Genomic DNA, 22,609 nt, shown 5'->3' with positions numbered 1-22,609 from the left:
GTTAATACGAACACAAGGGAGGGATTTTTGAGATGTGGGGGGAATGCAAAGGTTACCAAGAACAAACTCTGCATTGCCCAAAACCAGCCCCCAGAGCTCTCCACCTTCTTCCCTTTTTGTAGCATTCTTTGCTAGAAAGCTAATCTCTATGTGCCAATCTAAATTTATAAGGCACTTCCCAATACACAAAGTCCTTTTCTAGAAATTTTCAGACCTGAGTTTCCCAACAACTAGGAAGAAAGCAGGCTAAGTATTATTATTCTCATTTTTCCTTAGGCTCAGAAGTTAAGAGACTTAACCAGGATCACCCAGCTTTTCTTCTCCCTCTCCAGGTGGAGCATAGGATTTAGAAATCAAAGACTTAGATCTGAATCTCATTTTTTGCCTCCTACTAGCTCAGAACTGCTGAGCCATTGACTTAACCACTCTGAAATTGTTCCCTGTGAGATAACAATAATAAAATCTACCTTGTAGGCCTGAGGTTAGGATTATATTAAATTATACATGAAAAGTGCTCTGTAAACCGCAATATACGATATGAATTTCGTTATTATTAATGTATAGATAATATGCCACCTATCGTAGCATATATTTTGTTCCATTAAACTTTTTATGATGACATTTCCAAGCATCACTAAAGTATGTTTGAATATAAGGAATAGATTTACAGTGAACCCCCATGTACTCACCACTCAGCATCACCATTTATCAACATAAGGCCAGTTTTACTTTATAACCTCTATTACCCTACCCTCTGCTACATTATTTTTAAAGCAATCCCAGGCTTTATATAACTTATTCAAAAATGCTTAAATATATACCTCTAAGAGATAAGAATTCCTTAAAAAAAATCCATAATACATTATGACACCTAAAAGAAACTAACAATAATTTCCTAATACCATGCAATATCCAGTCAGCATGAAAATTCACATTATCTCATAAATGGTTATTTTATCTGAATCAAAATCCAAATGAGGGACACATATTGCTTTTGCTGATATTTCTCAAGTCTTTAAAAATCTCTACGAAAGCCCCCCACACTGCCACAGTTATTATTTTTTTTACTTGCTATTGTTTTGGTTGAAAATACTGAGTAATTTGTCCTAAAAAAAAATTCTCCCATATTTTGGATTTGGCTATTGCATTCTCATAGTGTCTTTAGCATGTTCTTCTATCCCAAGTGTTTGTATAAAGCAGTCATTATATCTAGAGGCTTGATCAGTTTGGCATTACACTTTTGGCAGGAGTATTTTGCGGCTGTTGCTATTGCCTATTGCATCACAGGAGGAGGCTCATCATGTCTGGTGGTCTCTTGCTTTGTTTTGGGATCTTAAGATTGATCAGTGGGTTTACCAAGTGGGTAAATTAAGGTTTTGTGGAGACTGAAGTTTGTGCAATTTGAGGGGCTTTAAGAGAAATAAATCAAAATTACAAATATAAAATTAGGTTCTAGGTCCATGCAAGTGAGGAGAGCTGAAGCTTACACCATATTAGCTTGTGGTAAACTTGCCTCTGGTTCAGGGAGTCCATCCATCAGTCTGATCCATCCATTATTATGTTCCCCATCAGCCTCTTATCTACTGACTTTAGCATCGATTGATGGTCAGTGCCTAGATCTATTTTTTTAATTATAAAATATTCTAATTCTTTCATTCACTGCACATTTAGTAGCTGGTATTCTTGTATACAGAAGAAGTTTTCCTCATCAACGATTTACTTACTGTATGAATCAGAGTCCAGATAGGAGACAGAAACCACACGATGCTTAGAATAGGTAAATTTTATTTTATTTATTTTTTTGAGATGGAGTCTCACTCTGTCGCCCAGGCTGGAATGCAATGGCACGATCTTGGCTCACTGCAACCTCTTCTTCCCAGGATCAAGAGATTCTCCTGCCTCGGCCTTCCTAGTAGCTGAGATTACAGGTGGCTGCAACCACACCCAGCTAATTTTTGTATTTTTAGTAGAGACAGAGTTTCACCATGTTGGTCAGGCTGGTCTCGAATTCCTGACCTCATTGATCCACCCGCCTTGGCCTCCCAAAGTGTTGGGATTACAGGTGTGAGCCACTGTGCCCGGCCTTAAAATAGGTAAATTTTAACATAAGAAATTATTAAATAGAGATTAAGGAACTCTAAAGAATACAGGAATAGCAGAAATAGAGAACAGCCACTACTTCTAGAGTGGAGTCAGAGCACTCAAGGAAACAACAAACTGGAAGACAGTCCCCCATTCCCAATGATGGAGAGAGCGTGACTGTTCCATGGATAGTGGAGACTGAATAGTGGAGAAGTTCACTGAAGTACCTTAGGCTAGAGCTGGCAAGCAGGGAAATGCCCTGTGTTAGTCAGGGTTCTCCAGAGGGACTAATAGGATAGATGTATATATGAAAGGGAGTTTATTAAGGAGAATTGAGTCATACGATCACAAAGTAAAGTCCCACGATAGGCCATCTGCAAGTTGAGGAGCAAGGAAGCCATTGGTGGATCAGTCCAAGTCCCAAAACCTCAAAAGTAAGGAAGCTGATGGTGTAGTCTTCAGTCAGTGGTCAAAGGCCTGAGAGCCCCTGGCAAATCACTGGTGTAAGTCAAAGAGTCCAAAAGCTGAAGAACTTGGAGTCTGATGTTCAAAGGCAGAAAGCATTCAGCATGAGAGAAAGAAGAAGGCCAGAAGACTCGGCAAGTCTGCTTGTCTATCTTCTCCTGCCTGCTTTATTCTAGCTGCGCTGGCAACTGATTAGATTGTGCCCGCCAGATTAAGGGTGGGTCTGCCTTCCCCAGCCCACTGACTCAAATGTTAATCTCCTTTGGCAACACCCTCACAGACACACCCAGAAACAATACTTTGCATCCTTTAATCCGATCAAGTTGACACTAAGTGTTAACCATCACATGCCCACTGTGGGGCTGACAAATCTTGATAGAAAGTTCTCCACAAGGCCAGGCATGGTGGCTCATTCCTGTAATCCCAGCACTTTGGGAGGCCAAGATGTGCAGATCACCTGAGGTCAGGAGTTCAAGATCAGCCTGACCAATATGGTGAAAACTGGTCTCTACTAAAAAATACGAAAATTAGCTGGGCATGGTGGCAGGTGTCTGTAGTTCTAGCTGCTCGGGAGGCCGAGACAGGGAGAATTGCTTCAACCCTGGAGGTGGAGGTTGCAGTGAGCAGAGATCATTCCACTGCACTCCAGCCTGGGCAACAGAGTGAGACTCCATCTCAAAAAAAAAAAGAAAGTTGTCCGCAAGTGTACTGCTAAAACTAACTGGGGCATCCGCCACACTGTTGGTCATTGTGCACTGCAAGAGCAAGGAGGAAAGCACACTGAGCCAGAAAAACTCCTTCCTCCTGCAATTTCCCTCCAGCACCCTCCACTGGCAAAAATGTTTAACATTATGTCAGCTGTTGATAGGAGAAATGTTTACAGGGTACAGCACCAGAATTGCAAAGCAGAGCAAAGAGTGGGCTTTGAGCTGAGAGATAGCACATTGATACCTGGCATACTGTGAAGCATAGTTCATATAGGAAAGGCAGGACAAACGCTTGGCCTGTCCCTTTATTCTCCAGTTTTCTAAATAAGTTAGGGTCCTGGAAACTTCCAAAGATTACTATAATAATTTCTGTCGTAATTGTTTTAAAAGCATTATGAACTCATGAATTTAAACATGTTTGAAGTGTTCAATCTGCTATAGTTATTATTCTTTTTGATTGGTAGCATTTATTTTTAACTGATCCAGTGTATAAAGAATGTATGCTATCTTTCCTTTAGTGTTTAGAGGAGGAAAGATGAAAAACTATCTCAAAGCTTTTGGACACAAAAATCCTTATAGCATAGATACTTACAGCATAAAGGGATCAGAACTGGGAAGGTTTTTTTCCTGTTAGTTCAAGAATTACCCTGAAACATGTTAGAAATCTTGCCCTTGAATGCACACTAGCTATAAAGTAAGGAAAGGAAGCTTTCTTAATCACCGATAGTTAGCTTGTCAGAGCTTTCCAAATGACGTGTCATAAGCCATATACATATTAATGCTTTCAGTGTGTGCTATGAGGTGACAAAGGTTGGGAAACATTGGATTAAATGACTGAGGCAAATTTTATGTTCTAAAGGTGGCTGAAACAACATTTTTCACCTCGTGTGCTCTTTCACAATGTGACCTTGTACTACTCCATCAAGAGGTAGAGCCTACTTCTCTTCCCCTTGAATCTAGTCTGTCTAATTATTCATTTGTAACCAATACAATGAAGTAGAAGTGTGCTACGTGATTTCTTCAGCCATGTCAGAAAAAGTCTTGCAGCTACTGCCTGGTTCTTATGAGATGCTTCTCCTGAGGGAAGCTAGATGCTAGGTATGAAGTCCAACTACCCTGAGTTAGCTATATGGGAAAGGCCACATGTGAGTTCCCCAGGTGACAGCTTAATCAGCCACCATCACCTGCCAATCATGTGAATGAGACATGCTGGACATCCAGTCCTGTTGAATCTTCAGATGACTTCAGCTCCAGGTAACATCTGACTGTAACCACAAGAGAGACGCCAAGTGAGAAGTCCTAGGCACAGCCTTTTCAAATTTTTTGACCCACAAAATCATGAGTAAAATAATATGGTAGTTTTGGTAAGGTGTAGTAGCTCATGCCTGTAATCTCAACACTTTGGGAGGCAGAGGCGGGTGGATCACCTGAAGTCAGGAGTTTCATACCAGCCTGGCCAACATGGTGAAACCCCGTCTCTACTAAAAAAATTAGCCAGGCATGGGGGCAGGTGCCTGTAATCTCAGCTACCCAGGAGGCTGAGGCAGGAGAATTGCTTGAACCTAGGAGGTGGAGGTGGCAGTGAGCCAAGATCCTGCTACAGCACTACAGCCTGGGCAGCAGAGCCAGACTCTGTCTCAAAAACAAACAAACAAACAAAAAATGCTGGGCACGGTGGCTCACGCCTGTAATCCCAGCACTTTGGGAGCCTGAGGCAGGTGGATCACGAGGTCAGGAGTTCAAGACCAGCCTGGCCAAGATGGTGAAACCCCGTCTCTACTAAAAATACAAAAATTAGCCAGGCGTGGTGGTGGGCACCTGTAATCCTAGCTACTCGGGAGGTTGAAGCAGGGAATTGCTTGAACCTGGGAGGCAGAGGTTGCAGTGAGCCAAGATCGGGCCACTGCACTCCAGCCTGGGCGACAGAGAGAGACTCTGTTTCAAAAACAAACAAACAACAACAGAAAAACCCCACAAAATAATATAGTAGTTTTAAGGTGTTGTTTTGGACTAATTTGTATCTCAGAAATAGTAGCTGGAATAAAGACCTCAAAGGCCTTCCCTACGTAGGTGACAGATCAAGATTGCATGTATACTTATGCATTATATGTATTATACAGAAGAGATTTTATAAATAAGGACCTAGTTCTTCTAGGCTCTGATCTGAGGGTCCCTCGAGTCCGCGGGCAAGCCCTGGTCATTTTTTGATAGGCATCAAGTATCCTGAGTCACCTGTCTCGTCGTCTGGTATGACCTACTACACTTTCCAGGGCACTTATTGGAGTTTGAAGTTCTTCACTCATTCTGGCTAATAGCAGAAGAGGACCAGTGGCTTTCCTTCTAATATATCCTGTTATTTTAGCTGTTAGAAGAATATGTGGTTCTTGCAGAGGCAACGGGATGTGGAAGAAGGAGCATGAAATCCAGAGTCAAAAGACCTCGGTTCAAGATCCAATTAATTCACTTATAGCTGCATGACCTTAAAGAGTTTAACAGCCCTAGCCTCAGTTTCCCCATTTGAAAATAAGAAAAATAATTTGTGTCTCATAGAGATGTTGTGAGGATTAAATGAGACAACATTTATGAAACCCTAGGAGTTTCAACCAGTTTGTTTGCATTTCTTTTATTATTTTTATGCCTTTTCATTTTATTTTTAGAAAATTAAAAAATATAGAAAGTACAAAAAAGAAAAGAAGTATCATTCATATTCTTACAACTGGGAATTACCACCATTAATATGGTGATTAATTTATTTCCAGTTCTTTTTTTTTTTTTTTTTTGAAATGGAGTCTTGCACTGTTGCCTGGGCTGGAGTGCAATGGTGTAATCTCGGCTCACTGCAACCTCCACCTCCCGAGTTCACACAATTCTCCTCCCTCAGCCTCCTGAGTAGCTGGGATGACAGTGCCCACCACCAGACCTAGCTAATTTTTTGTATATTTGGTAGAGATGGGGTTTCACCATCTTGGCCAGACTGGTCTCAAATTCCTGATCTCGTGATCCACCTGCTTTGGCCTCCCAAAGTGCTGGGATTACAGGCGTGAGCCACCGCGCCCAGGTTCTAGTCCTTTTTTATTTAACCAGTCTGCCGTTTGTTTTTGAAAAACTGAGAAATATAATGTATATATTATAAATTATTCAATCATGCAAAAGAGTGCTCTCAAATATGGAGTGCTTTATGAAGGTATAAGGCATCTGGTGCAGGGACCATAATAATCTCTGTATTATTCCAATATTTTAATTACTTAATTTATTAATTAATTTATTTTTGAGATGGGTGTCTTACTATGTTGCCCAGCCTGGTCTCAAATTCTTGGGCTCAAGTGATCCTCTAACCTCAGCCTCCTGAGTGGCTGGAATTACAGATGTGCACTACCACACCTGGCTCCAATGTTTTACCATTTTACTCCCTGTGATGTCCAAATCAGCATGCTGGCACACTTTTAAATACTAGGATTTTTATTGGTACATATGAAGAAATGCAGTGATATCTACTGCCATCCTCCTGGTCTTTTGACTGTCCTTAACCCTAGGGTCACAATTTGAGTACAATTATTCCCTGCTTTGGCTGGACACATATCCTCAGGGGGCAATATTCTCCATTTTGAGTCAAATTGAGAAATGTCTTTGCCACCACCTTGCCCTCTACCACTTTTTGCAGCAAATTATATTCCATTCTACTCCACATCACACCGTCTGTTCAATATATCATTGATTGTATCAGAACCAAATTTTACACACTGATCTGTGTTTAGTGGCACACCTGTGAAGGGTGTGTGGTACCCCAGTGTCTGTGGCATGCTGCTAGAAATTCTTTCTTGGAGTTCCCTTCTGTGCCAGCTACACAGTAATGATGTCCCTGTGTCTCACTCTGTAAGTCCTCTCTGTATTAGTCCTTTTTCACGCTGCTGATAAAGACATACCCAAGACTGGGCAATTTACAAAAGAAAGAGGTTTAATGGACTTATAGTTCTATGTGGCTGGGGAGGCTTCACAATCATGGTGGAAGGCAAGGAGGAGCAAATCACATCTTACGTGGATGGCGGCAAAGACACAGCTTGTGCAGAGAAACTCCCCCTTATAAAACCATCAGATCTCATGAGACTTATTCACTATCTCGAGAACAGCATGGGAAAGACCTGCCCCCATGATTCAATTACCTCCTACCAAGTCCCTCCCACAACATGTGGGAGTTCAAGATGAGATTTTGGTGGGGACGCAGCCAAACCATATCATTCTGCCCTGGCCCCTCCCAAATCTCATGTCCTCACATTTCAAAACCAGTCTTGCCTTCCCAACAGTCCCCTAAAGTCTTAACTCATTTCAGCATTAACTCAAAAGTCCACAGTCCAGAGTCTCATCTGAGACAAGGCAAGTCCTTTCCGCCTATGAGCCTATAAAATCAAAAGCACGTTAGTTACTTCTTAGATACAATTGGAGGTACAGGCATTGAGTGAATACAGCCATTCTAAATGCGAGAAATTGGCCAAAACAAAGGGTCTACAGGCCCCATGCAAGTCAAAAATCCAGCAGGGCAGTCAAATCTTAAAGCTCCAAAATGATCTCCTTTGACTCCGTGTCTCACATCCAGGTCACACTGATCCAGGTCCACACTGATGTGGACTCCCACAGCCTCAGGCAGCTTTGTCCCTGTGGCCTTGCAGGGTATAGCCCCCCTCCTGGCCTCTTTCATGGGCTGGCTTTGAGTGTCTGTGGCTTTTCCAGGCACATGGTACAAGCTGTTGGTGGATCTACCATTCTGGGGTCTGGAGGATGGTTGCCCTCTTCTCACAGCTCCACTAGGCAGTGCCCAAATAGGGACTCTGTGTGGGGGCTCTGACTCCACATTTCCCTTCCGTCCTGCCCTAGCAGAGGTTCTCCATGAGGGCCCTGCCCCCGTAGCAAACTTCTACCTGGGCATCCAGGTATTTCCATACATCCTCTAAAATCTAGGTGGAGGTTCCCAAACCTCAATTCTTGATTTCTGTGCACCTGCAGGCTCAACACCACATGGGAGATGTCAAGGCTTGGGGCTTCCACCCTCTGAAGCAACAACCTGAACTGTACCTTGGCCCCTTTTGGTCACAGCTGGAGCAGCTGGGACACAGGGCACCAAGTCTCTAGACCACACACAGCAGGAGGACCCTGGGCCCAGCCCATGAAACCATTTTTTTATCCTAAACCTCCAGGCCTGTGATGAGAGGGGCTGCTGCAAAGGTCTCTGACATGGCCTGGAGACCTTTTCCCCATTGTCTTGGGGATTAACATTTGGCTCCTCCTTACTTATGCAAATATCTGCAACCAGCTTGAATTTCTTCTCAGAAAATGGGATTTTCTTCTCTATCGCATTGTCAACCTGTACATTTTTCAAACTTTTATGCTCTGTTTCCCTTTTAAAACTGAATGCCTTTAACAGCACCCAAGTCACCTCTTGAATGCTTTGCTGCTTAGGAATTTCTTCTGCCAAGTACCCTAAGTCATCTCTCTCAAATTTCCACAAATCTCTAAGGCAGGGGCAAAATGCTGCCAGTCTCTTTGCTAAAGCATAATGAGACACCTTTGCTCCAGTTCCCAACAAGTTCCTTATCTCCAGCTGAGACCACTTCAGCATGGATTTCATTGTCCATATAATTATCAGCATTTTGGTCAAAGCCATTCAAGAAGTCTCTAGGGAGTTCCAAACTTTCCCACATTTTCCTGTCTTCTTCTGAGCCCTCCAAACTGTTCCAAACTCTGCCTGTTATCCAGTTGCAAAGTCACTTCCACATTTTTGGATACCTTTTCAGCAGCGCCCCACTCTACTGGTACCAATTTACTGTATTAGTCCATTTTCACACTGCTGATAAAGACATACCCGAGACTGGGCAACTTACAAAAGAAAGAAGTTTAATGGACTTATAGTTCTACATGGCTGGGGAGGCCTCACAGTCATGGTGGAAGGAAAGGAGGAACAAGTCCCATCTTATGTGGATGACGGCAGTCAAAGAGAGAGCTTGTGCAGGGAAATTTCCCCTTATAAAGCTATCAGATCAGCTGGGCTTGGTGGCTCATGCCTGTAATCCCAGCACTTTGGGAGGCCAAGGCAGGCGGATCACCTGAGGTCGGGAGTTCAAGGCCAGCCTGATAAACATGGAGAAACTTCATCTCTACTAAAGATAAATAAATAAAAAATTAGCCAGGCGTGGTGGTGCATGCCTGTAATCCCAGCTACTTGGGAGCTGAGGTAGGAGAATTGCTTGAACCCAGGAGGCAGAGGTTGCAGTGAGCCAAGATCGCACCATTGCACTCCAGTCTGGGCAATGAGAGTGAAACTCTGTCTCACAAAACAAACAAACAAAAACACAAAAAACCATCAGATCTTGTGAGACTTATTCGCTATCTCAAGAACAGCATGGGAAAGACCTGCCCCCAGATTCAAATACCTGCTACCGGGTCTCTCCCACAACATGTGGGAACTCAAGATGAGATTTGGGTGGGGACACAGCCAAACCATGTCATGCTCCCTCCACCCTCATGACCTCCTCCCTCTCAGGAGGGTTGGCCTCTTTCCCACGGCTCTGCTTCTCATTGGCCCAGGGGCTGGTAAGGTAGTGCCAGCATTCTCCCTCAGGGACAGGGTTCTCTGTTCAGCACAACAAAAGCACCTACAATTCAGGGAGGAGATGTGTCCCTAGCCAGCTTCCTCAGGGAGGAATTATTTTGAGCTTATCTAACACTCCCTAGGAGTCCTTGGGGCCTCTCCAGGCTGTGGCATTCCTGCATGTGAGTTTTTGGATATTGGAGCAGATGTTGATCAGTGTTCAGAAATTGGGATATCCTGATAAAACATCACCTGGCATTTCTGCTGGGCTTGGGCCTGAGTCCCTGTGGGTATCTGAGGACAGAGTGGCTGAAAGGTAAAGCAGGCCTTGTCTCTCATTCTTAGCTCTTCCTGCTACTTGAGTAGCAGGACCCAGCAACCCTGTCAAGATTGAGAAAAACACCAGAGGCAGAGCACTGGGGAAGAAGGAGGCCTGGTTCAACTTCAGCAAAATGGGGAGCTGAGGGCAAGAGCTGGGACTGGAAGACAAGGATTTTCCAGATAAAATGGCCTGGAAGGTACCCAGCTCCTTTCATCTCCCTCCACGGGGCGTTTTCAGTTCCTGCCTACGTCTCCCCTCATATTCCCTGAATACCCTGCCCACTGGCCTCGAGGGCAGCCTGCACACTGCAGCAGGCAACCCCAATTACCCACTTGAAACCAGGCCTTTGGAACAAGTCCTGCTCTTTCCCAAAAGTGCCCTAAAGTATAAGTGTTGCCCAGGAACAACTGAACACAATTATACTCATGTTAGTACACAGCAGACTAATAATTTGAGATATTAACCAGAATGTTTTATTTTTTTCTGCCGCCACAACTGGAATTTGAACACTGAGATGTGATCCTGCCATTTGCCCCTGGCGGAGTTGTCAGGCAAGGGCTAAACGTGTGGAAAACGTGCATGATTCCTGACTTTAGGGTTCCAAAGGCACCACCTCTAGTGAAACTAAAGAGACTTGAAAGGAAGCACAAGCAGGCAGAACAGGTTTCTGTCCCCCAGGCCCCTCCGCACCCCAGACACACACCTACAGAAAGAGGACCGGCAGGAGAAGCAAGGGAGACAGTTCCAACAACAGTGTGTGAGCTACGGGTTTTATCCCCTACCTAAAGGAGCTAAAGGGGAAGGGTCCAATATGGAATTGCCTTGGTCCCTAGGGAACTTCCTGTCTAGGATGTTGGAAGATGCACAGATGTACCTGTGCCATCTGGGCAGGAGGAGGGGTGAAGAGGGCTGCATGGGCTCCTGAGGCACGAGACACCAGGCCTGAATGGTGATGGAGGGGACAGTGTTGTTGGGTAGAAGAAACTCAGGTAGCAGGAATCACTGAGAATGACAGACGGGGTCTGCTTCACCTTTCTCTCAACCACTCAATTTGTTTGGGCAGAGCAGCAGGGCAGTGCCTGTCAGGAAGTCAAGAAGAAGAGGCGCTGGTCTGAGGGGTGTCAGGTGGACTTCCTGCTAAGAGTCAGGGGAGCACGGCTGCTCCTCTGGTGGCTGTCATTGCCAAGGAGGAGAGGTGAGAAGTGAATCAGCAGGGACAGGCTGCTGAGATCTGCCCCAGGGAGGACCACACACTGTCTAAGCTGAAAGAAACAGGTGGGAAGAGGTCATAAGCCACAGCCATGAGCATAGCACCAAGAAGGTCCAGGACCAAGAAGCAGATCCGCCTCTCTCGGCTGCCAGTTATACGAGCCTCCCAGTGTGGAAGGGAAGCAGTTGCCTACATTCCTTGGAACTCAGTATTGAGCCTAGGGAAGGAGGAGAAGTGAAGGGCATTTTAACCTTGAATGTGAAATGTTTAGGAAGGCAAAAGGTAACTGCATATCCTTTTAATGCCATACTGTAATGTTTAATAAGCCTACCTAAGGTCATCTGATGTTCTAGAAAAGTGGTTTCAAAGTATGGCTCAGAGACCCCTGACATCTCTGAAACCCTTTCAGAAACCCATGAGGTCAAAACTACTGTTGCAATAATAGGAAGATATGATTTGCCACCCATACAGGAACCTGACTTTGGATTGTTAGGAGATAAGAAATAGATTCTTTTTCTTGGGCACATAGGTAGACTGCATTTCCAGCCGCCCTGTGGTTAGATTATCCCTGTAACTGAGTCATAGCAATAGATTTTAGGCAGAAGTGATGCCCTCTACTCCCATACCTGGCCCTGAAGTCCTCCCATGGATGACCATCCATGCTCTTTCTCCCTCTGGTTAGTTAACTGGAATAGATCCCCCTTTTCCCCACTCCATCTCCATGACAACTTTGGGAACTGCCTGTTGACAATGGCAGAGAAGGAGGCTGGATCCCTGAATCTCTGCTTAGGAGACAGCTACTCACACAAAGAGCCCCACGCTGGATAGTAAAGAAACGAGAAATAAACTTTTATTGTGTTAAATCACTGAGACTTCAGAGTGTATCTGCTACTAACACAATGAGCACCACGCTATGAAGACTGAGACCACTTATCTGGAGTTAACTGCTGTTGTCAAGTCCAATGCATGGCAAATATAATCTGACAAATCCCTCATTTGTTTGGCAGCCCTTCAGGCTTTGACATCAGCTGTTATTGTGCTGCATGACAACTAGGCATTAATAATAAACATTTCACAAAAATGGTTGTAATAGCTTTTGCTTTTTAAAAGACAAACGAATTTCTTCCTCCTTTTCTCTCTCTAGTACCTATTCATGGCATCAGTCAATTATTGCTTCTCTGTACATTATCATGCTTAAAACTATGGCATCAATAAGTGTATAATATCTAGGACTGGTGGTTTGATAATCCTGCTTCAGTCTAGGCTGGAAGTCACATTATGGCTGTGAAGGGTGGCAGAAAATGCCACCCCAAAATACAGCATAAGGATTATTTTGAGCTGAAGGCAATTGAGAAGAAACAGACACATAAAAAGCTCTCTGCCCTCCCCTTATTTGCCTAAAAGCAGAACATAAATTTGTAAAGGTGTCCCCTCTCCCGTCTCTAACAGGAAAGACAGAAATTAATCACCAGAGACAACTCTAGGTCCTTATGGCCCAGAGAAATCTCTGCAAACCTTGCTAAAACTAAACCTTATCTACTTTCCATGTATTTGCACACAATTGCCACTCCTAGAAGCTCAAAGTCCTTTTCTTTTGTCTTGTTGCTTTCTTTTTTTCAAAACTCTTCTTTGCTAAGATGCTCTCTAAGCCCAAGTTCTAACTACCCCTTTGAGTTACTCATCACTGGGTGCTCCCAGGTGTATGCGTGATACACATGTTAGTAAACTTCTGTTTGTTTTACTCTTGCTAATATGTCTTTTGTCCATCTAATTTGCTGGGCCCTAGCCAATTAACCTAAGATAGGTAGAGAGAAAACATTTTCTTCTTCTCCACAACTGGAACTTGCCTTCAGGTCTGAGGTCCCCACTTTACGTTTGGGAGTAACAAATTGGAGCCTAAGAACACATCCACCAGGATGGAGAAGGGGTTCAAAGCTGCCCTAGGGGAGACCGCTGAGGGACTAAGAGAAAAAGAAAACTCAGGGAAGACGCAGCAAGGATCTTAACCTACAGTATTTGAAAAGCTGTCACGTTGAAGAGGGATTAGATTTACAATCACCCCATAGGGCAGAAACAAAACCAACCAGCTGAAGGCTCCCTAGGAGAAATATTTCAATAAAGAAAGAACTTTCTAACAGGGCAAGAATATCCACAAATGGAAGTGACTTTGGAGTGAGAAAATAATTTATTGCTGATGTAAAGGAAGAAAGGGGAGGGAGGGAAGAAGAAAGGGAAAAACAGAGGCTTCCTCCTTCTTACGGAAGTAAGAACTTACCCATTTCATTTGAAGGCTGGAAGCAGTTTTCTGCCTTGGGTTAACTTGGAGGCAGACTGCTTCATTGTTCTGGAAAAGAACACCCTTTGGTTATGCAAATATAGAACAATGACCCTTTTCTAGAATGACAGGTTTGAGAGCCTGGCTCTTGGGAACTAAACTACAGTGCATAATAATGAAAAATATATCTCTTTTTTTGTGGGAAAAATCGCATCTGTACTATCGTGTTTCTGATAGAAAAATATTTCTTTCCTAAACGTGGATTTAGATAACATGCACTATTTATGTATTGTGACTTGTCCCTGTGGAAGTGTGAATGTGTGTTCCTGCCCCCGCAGTTTGCTCAGAGGAGACTCAGAAGATGGTGGGAGGCCAGGGCTGGTGGGACATCTTAGACTATTGATGTCTCATTCACTTGCCGAATTGAGAGAACCAGATAGGGGGAAAGTGCTGGTGAGGAGTTTTCAGCTTTTGATGGATTCATTTTGAGGGTCTGGGGCAATGTTTCTCACAGCCTGGTTCAAGAAAGCTATATTCACCTCAAAGAATAACTGTAGAACAAACATCTGCATAATTGGTCACCAGTCAGAATACAACATTGATAGTAACATCAAAGACCCTGTGTGTGTGTCTTCCAATCACATCTCCTCCCTTTCCTATAGAGGTAACTACCATGATAATTTTTTATTATTCTTCTCTTTCTTGTCTTAATACTTTTAACATCTATGTATCCCTAAAATCATTTTCTTAGTTTTGCCTCATGAGTCATCCATGTTGATGTTTGTTGCAGTGTTTCATGCCTTTGTAGTGCTATTATTTCATATATGATAATTTATTTGTCCAATTTACAGTTGAAGGACGTTTGAATTATTTCCAGTTTTTAAAAAAGAATTAAGACAATGGTGCTATGGCACCTGGTGCACATGTGCAAGAACTTTTCTAGAGCCTCGGTTTTCAAAATGTAGTCCCAGCATCAGAGCACCCGGGAACTTCGCGAGAAATGCAAAATCTCAACTGCTGCATCTGACTTGAATTAGAAACACTGGCAGAGGGGCCCAGCAATCTGTGTTTTTTTTTTTTTTTTTTTTTTTTTTTTTTTGAGACGGAGTCTCGCTCTGTCGCCCAGGCTGAAGTGCAGTGGCACGATCTCGGCTCACTGCAAGCTCCGCCTCCCGGGTTCACGCCATTCTCCTGCCTCAGCCTCCCGAGTAGCTGGGACTACAGGCGCCCGCCACCACGCCCGGCTAATTTTTTTTTTGCATTTTTAGTAGAGACGGGGTTTCACTGTGTTAGCCAGGATGGTCTCGATCTCCCGACCTCGTGATCGGCCCGCCTCGGCCTCCCAAAGTGCTGGGATTACAGGCGTGAGCCACTGCGCCCGGCCACAATCTGTGTTTCAACAAGCCCACTGGGTGTGCTAATGGCAGGTGAAAGTTTGAGAACCACGCCCTAGGATATGGATGTAGAAGTAAGATTGCTGAGCTCATGTTCACATTTCCAGATAAAGTCAGTCTGTTTTCCAAAGTAGTTGTGCCAGTTTACACTTTGCCAACAGTGTATGAGAGTCCCTGTTTTTCCATAACCTTGCCAACACTCACTTTTATCAGTCTTTTTTACTTTAGCCATTCTGGTGAGAATTAAGTTATACTTCGTTGTGGCTTTAATTTGCGTTTTACTTTTCAGTAAATGAGATTAGTCAATGTATCAGTCAGAGTCCCAGCAGAAAAATATGATACATTCAACTCAGGATAACTGTGTGTGTGTGTGTGTGTGTGTGTGTGTGTGTGTGTGTGTGTGTGTGTGAGAGAGAGAGAGAGAGAGAGAAAGGGAGAGAGACAGAGACAGAGAGAGAGAGAGAAGGGTTAAGATAGGTGTGAGCATGTGAAGAGAAATAGTAGAGATGGTGCAAAAACTCAAGACTAGCAGCAGTAAGTCTGTCACTATCCTTAGGCCAAAAAGATGGAGATAGAATTTCATAGAGTTGGCCACCATTCGAGAAGCACTGACCTTCTGTGAAGAAAAGAGCCAATCCAAGGCAACTGCTCTCAGGGAGCAACTAGCTCACTCTTTTTCTGTCTCTGAATTCCCAAGGGACTCCTCATAGCCAGGAGATGTTTGATGAATCTGGAGGAGCAAACAGATTTTTTTGCGACAAGAGACCCATTTATGAAGCAGAGAGTGCACCCTCACCAGACTTAGAATCTGCTGGCATTTTGATCTTGGATTCCCAGCTTCCAGTACTCTGAGAAATAAATTTCCATTATTTATAAATTACCCAGTCTATATGGCTGGCACATAGAAGGCTCTCAATAAATATTTGTGAATGTTTGTTGAATAAATCCTTATTTTACAAACATGGAATGGAAACACTGAGCATTAAGTAGCTTACTTAAAGTCACCCAGTGAGTAAGTGGCAGAGCTGGGATTCCAGCCTACACTCTGACCACTGTGCTCTCTGTCTCTGAGGCTGGTGCTGTACTACACAAATAGTAGTATAGCACAATAGTACAGTGCTATACTATTTGTATAGAAAGTATACTATTTGTATACTATTTGTGTAGTATAGCACTGTACTATTTATGTACATTAGAAACATAGCAATACAGCACCTTTTTTTTTTTCAGAAATAATGCACATTCAAGGACTCAGGCAAAACATATTTGAATGGGTGTCTATGTGGAAGGGAGAGAAAGAAGAGTTGAAATTAGAAATGAAGGGAAGGAAGGCCAGGCATGGTGGCTCACGCCTGTAATCCTAGCACTTTGGGAGGCTAAGGCAGGCGGATCACTTGAGATCAGGAGTTCGAGACCAGCCTGGCCAACATGGTGAAACCTCCTGTCTACTAAAAATATAAAAAATTAGTTGGGCATGGTGGCGGGTGCCTGTAATCCCAGCTACTTGGGAGGCTGAGGCAGGAGAATTGCTTGAACCCAGGAGGTGGAGGTTGTAGTGAGCCAAGATCGTGCCACTAATCATTTCTCTAACGATTAATGATGTTGAACATCTCTTTTCATGTCTTTTTTCTTCTTAAAGATGAGTATGTTTGTAAAGTGATGCAAATGACCCAGTAAAGCAAGAGCTTGGTGATGCAGGAGGTATCACGGATCTCTGCAGGGGCCATGTCCACAAGGAGGAGCAAAAAAGACTGAGGTCTACACTTCAAACCAAGGGTGAGGCTTTGATTATGGCAAGGACACTTCGACCTACTTACCTGGCCTGAAGAAGAGGAGGTACGTGGGAATGCAGGCTGGACTCTAGATTTGGTGATGGGAAGATGAGACCATTCCTATTTGAAAGCTTCTATTTTTTCCATGTAGTAAGAGGTGAGTTCACCTGCTGAAGAGGGTGCAGTGGCAGAAAATGTAGAAAGTCTAAAGTAAGAACAAGAAGATATGAGTTAGTTACTCCAGAGAGTGGGAAACGGTCAGTGTTGGGGGAAGCTTTGAGCACTCTGGTCAGGCTTCTGGTCATGAATTCAAAGTGTGAGGGTCAGCCTGGCATAAGATTTTCTTTAGAAATATTTTATTTGGCCAGGTGCGGTGGCTCACGCCTGTAATCCCAGCACTTTGGGGGGCCGAGGCGAGCGGAACAGGAGTTCGAGACCAGCCTGACCAACATGGTGAAACCCTGTCTCTACTAAAAATACAAAAAAATTAGCTGGGTGTGGTGGTGCGCGCCTGTAATCCCAGCTACTTGGGAGACAGGAGAATCGCTTGAACCCGGAGGCAGAGATTGCCATGAGCTGAGATCGCGCCACCGCACTCCAGCCTGGGTGACAGAGTGAGACTCTGTCTCAAAAAAAAAAAAAAAAAAGAAATATTTTATTTAGGCACATTGGGTACAGGCAAGGAAAAACAGTTATTGAGGTTGTCAGAGAGAGGTTTTTGCCAAAAGAGAAAGGATGAGGAAATGGAGGGTATTTGTGAGGTAGTGTTTATCAGGGTGGGCTTTGGGCTGTAAGTCGGATCAGGAATGCAGTGAAGACAAGAGGCCTGCTAAAGAGTGACACATGATGTGTCTCAATGTAATTAAAGAGTCACAGCCAAAAGGGCACTAGAGCAAGTGGAAGAGAAGGACAGGAAATTAGTTGATATTTTTTTTAAAGTCTACTTTGTTTTTTAGAGTTTTAGATCCACAGCAAAACTGAACAGAAAGTACAGAGCTTTCCCATATACCCTCTGCCCTCATATGTGCACAACCAACCCTGCTATCAACACACCCCACCAGAGTGGTACATTTGTTACAAGTGAAGAACCTCCAGATGAACCTCCATTGACACATCATTATCACCTTGATACATGTTGGACATTTGTCCCCTCCACATCTCATGCTGAAATCTGATCCCCAATGCTGGAGGTGGGGCCTAGTGGGAGGTGTTTGGATCATGGGTGAATCCCTCATGAAGGCTGTGGTGCCGTCCTCATGGAAATAAGTAAGTTCTTGCTTTATTAGTTCTAGTGAGAGCTGGTTGCTAAAAATGAGAGATGGCAACTCATCTTTCTTTCTTGCCATATAATCTCTGCGTGAGCTGGCTCCCATTTGCCTTCTACCATGAGTGGAAGCAGCCTGAGGCCCTCATTATAAGCAGATGTTGGCGCCATGCTTCCTGTACAGCCTACAGAGCTCTGAGCCAAATAAAACTCTTTGTAAATTACCCAGCCCAGGTAAGACACACCCAAAGTCCATAGTTCACATTAGGGTTCACCCTTGGTGTTGTATATTCTGTGGGTCCTGACAAAGGTATAATGACATGTATACTCCAGTAGGGTATCACACAATATCGTTTCAGTGCCCTAAAAATACTTTATACTCAACCTCTTCATCCCTCCCTTCTCCCAAACCTCTGGCAAACACCTTTCCTTTTAATCTCCATAGTTTTGTCTTTTCCAGTGCCATTTAGTTGGAATTATACAGCATGTAGCCTTTTCAGGTTGGCTTCTTTCATTTACAGTCCCTCCATGTCTTTTCATGGTCTAGTGGGGATTTCTGAGAGGGAAATTTCAGAGCTGGTGTTCTTCTTGGTGATGACAAAGTCTAAGCTGATTACAGGTATCGGTGGCTGAGATGGAGTGAAGGAAAAGGTTGCTGGAGGTGAACAGATGGAGGAAACCAGAGGCCAGGATGTTGGATGAGTCATCCTCGTGGTTCTGAAGTGAGTGAACCATCCCGCTGTCAATCACCCTTGGAAGAGATAATGCCTGAGACAGGAAATGAGGCCTAAGCGGGACAAGAAGAGTTGCAGTTTCCTTTCCATGAGCCTTAAGAAGTGGAGCTCAGGGCTTTGTGCAGGGGTGCTGGGGTGAGAGGCTCTACGTAGGCTGTAAGTGATTGCAGAGCTCAGACATGGGGAGAGAAAGGTTGGCTTCTTCCTGAGTGAACAGGCTGGGAGGTGGACAGGATGGCATTCTATAAGCAGGCGAGGATTGCAGATTCTGTCTTCTCCTCTATCTGACATGAAGGTTTATGTTATTTTTGTGGCTGTGTTGTAATACCCTTAACCTAAGCTTTAGGTACGAATCTTGTTAAAGATTAACAGTTTGGTTTTTGCTGTCATGGTGGGGAATGGAGGGAAGGACCTGTGGCCAGCTTGAGAGAGTCAGAAGAAAGCTGCTCCCAAGTGTGGTTGAAGGACTGCAGTGGAGTAAGCTGTGGCTGGAGACAGGGCCCGGCCAAGGGGGCTGGGCCAACCAGGGAAGACTTCGAGGGATGGGGGTTACCTCAGAAATACATGGGGTGAAATGTAAGGGAAAAACAAGTTTCCTGTAGTCAAAGGAGGCTAGGATAGGTTCCACCCCTTGTTTTAAAATAAGACAGTGACAGAGTTGTTTAGACAAATGCTGGTACAGACCTTACATTTGGATTATACTTGCATAAACAAGTGCCTGCCCCTCTTCCTCTTCATACCCTCTTCAAGTGACTTATTTTGTGGTCCTTTTCCCTCAAAGCTGCTCCTGAAGTTCATTTGTATACCATTTCTCAGTAGACAGAATGGGAGTCAGGGAAGCACCTCCACCCCTTCCTGACGGCCCACCTTTGCTATGGGTTAATGTGCCTACTCTGTGACACTCTATTCTCTGTGCGTGTGCCTCACAGGCCCACATAGGAGGACCAGAAGATGCAAGGACCTGGGTGTTCGAGGACCAGGGTCTGAGAGGACCAGGGTGTGCAAGGGCCTGGGTGTGCGATGACCTGGGTGTGTGAGGATCTGTGTGTGTGAGGACCTTGGTGTGTGAAGGCCAGGGTGTGTAGGGACCTGGGTGTGTGGGGTGTGTGAGGACCAGGATGTGTAGGGACCTGGGTATATGGGGTGTGTGAGGGCCAGGGTGTGTGGGGAGCTAAGTGTGCGGGGAGCTAGGTGTGTTGGGATCTGGGTATGTGATGGCCAGGGTGTGTGGGGATCCCAGGACACAGGAACCAAGTTTGAGGACCCAGGTCTGCTTCCCATTTGCCATTCAGCACGTCACCACCGCCTGCTGGTGACAGGAGCAGCAGAAGGGTGCTCTGTAATGAAGGGGCAGGCCTGGAGCCAGCAAGTCCCATCTGCCCTTTACCATAAACTGTCACACAGCACTCGGAACAGAGTTTATGGCCTTGGCTGTGTTCCCATCTTCTGAGTCTCAGGCTGTAAATTATACCAAAGCTGTAGGTCCTGCTGGCTGGGCCCTGGCCACCCTGAGAGGTGGGAGAAGAGGGGAGGACAGATCACACTGTGGACTCGCTCGCCCTCCTCTTCTTCATGTCTGTCAAAATCAAATTAAGATCAACATCCTGAGTGGTCTTGATGGGGAAAGAAGCTACACAGTGGCTGCAGGATTTGAGGTTTGGAGAGACGGTAGGAATGGAGAAGGGAGGAAGAGGGTCCTAATCTGTGGAACATTTGGAGGAGGCCAGGTCTGTTTTTAGCCTGGGCTGGTGGAGCTGTCTCATTCCTCCCCTCCTACTCTTGGCTAAATCACTCAGCAGCTGAGCCGGGGCTGGGGGTGTTTTCCTGCCCCTCCGCCCGTCCATCTGTCCAAAGGAGTGTCCTGTGCTCACCACACCCAGCTGCCCCCACCAAGCTGGGAGTGGCTCTGAGGCAGTTTGGAATAAGATCTGCTAAAAACAGAGTTGAGGGAAAGGAAAACATTGAATATTAACATAGCAGGGAAGATGGCTGAGGACTGAGAGAAGCACTGCATAAATCTGCATGGCTAATGCAGTCAGGAAAGAGAAGCTGAAAGCCCTGGGACATCAGGTCGAAGACAATGGGGAGTTGTGAACTTGAGGGCAGGAATACACAACAAGGGAAAGATGCGTCATTTTGGAGTAAGAGGCATTGGGAAAGGAGGAAAGGGGGTGGAGAAGGCAGATGTGATTTTCTAAGCAAGTGAAAAGACAATGAGGTAATTGTTAGCCAATTGGAGGCAAGGATGGAATTTGAACCCAGGAAAGGGAATATAAAAGACCCCTAGGGAATTGAGAGTGCCACTTTCCTGTCCCCTGATTGAGGGGACTACGGAGAACAGGAAGGCCGGTTGGAGGCCTGTGCTTCTCAGTGCTCATGTCTGTGTCCCAGATTTCTCTTTGTGCTGTTTCCAGTGTGGGAATTGTGCTTGGAAGAACATCTCCATGGGCAGGAGGACAGCTCTCCCGGGGAAGTGACCTCTCTTTCCCTAGAGGCCTTTGTCTCCCCGAATCCCCTTCCACAAGGGCAAGGTTCTTGGCCAAACCCCCTTCCCTCAGCAGGTGTCTTCTTCCCACACCTCAGCCTCCATTTCACAGAATGTTGACTCACAGTCAGGAGAGACTTCCGGGATCCTTCAGGAATCCCATCTTTCACATCCTTGACAGGTGGCCATCCGGCTTCAACATAAGCACTTCCACAAACAGGAGTGTAGTTCCTCACAGTGCAGCCATTCTAATTTTGGGCAGCTCAAATTGTTAGCAACTTTTTCTTTTATATAAAGAAAATAAACACAACTCACTCTCTAACATTCGCTGATTTTACTTAGAGTCATACCGAATATATTTAATCTGTTTCCAGTATGATAGGCCTGTCAATGTGTGTAGGATTACTCTCATTCCCCAATCAGTCTTCTGCTTTCCCAATAGTTCCGGTTCCTTCAGCCACATCTCTAGGGAACAATTTCCTCATCACTTCTCTCCCCAGTTGCTCTCCTCTGAATATGCATCCATTTTTTACTTGGTTATTTTTGGTGTTTATTCATTCATATCCCCAATGTATCCCAAAGGAGACTTGAAGGAGCTTGCAAAAGCGTAAATGATACAGCAGGATTATAAAAGTCATGGAGGAAATATTAGCGTAGAGAAATAAGTGCAGGAAATATTAACCCAAGGTAAGTGTAGTGTACAAACACATGCCATACAGATCTCTAAACCTGGCTAGGTATTAGGCTCTAAATTTGCCTTTTGAACTTACTGGCAGCCAGAGCCAAAAGGGAAACAGGGGCAGTTGTACAATTCAGTCTTCATAAAAGCAAACAGGAAATGTAGCTATCCCTGGACATGAACAGAAAAGAAAATTTTCTCCTGGGTTCTCCCAGAGAAGAATGCATCTAACAATTTCCTTAAGATAAATTGAATACCACATTTACTCAAATTGTTTCTTTTAAAGTCATCTCTCATTGTAGATCTAGGGCTTAACTCCAAAGCACAATTTCAATAAAAGCGGATGCTCCAGTTTGTTAATGTGCCTCTTAAAATGTGGCAAGAAGAGATTTCAAACTCAATCTGACCAAAGAACATTACCATGAGATATTTCTGCCTGTTTGGGGACACTATATTTCTATTAGCACAGCCTATAATTGCATTAGCTTTTGGGCAGTGACATGGCTATTGACTTCCTTAGCAGTCTACTCAAACCTGACAGGAACTGAATTTAAGCCAACTTGTCTTCATCTTTTACTTGGGCAATTGATTTTTTGAACTTAAGTGCAGGACTATACTGTTTATCACCACAAAATTCCAT

This window comes from Pan troglodytes, chromosome 1, assembly GCF_028858775.2.
Source record: "Pan troglodytes isolate AG18354 chromosome 1, NHGRI_mPanTro3-v2.0_pri, whole genome shotgun sequence".
Taxonomy (NCBI): Eukaryota; Metazoa; Chordata; class Mammalia; order Primates; family Hominidae; genus Pan; species Pan troglodytes.
This window is presented reverse-complemented; position numbering follows the sequence as displayed.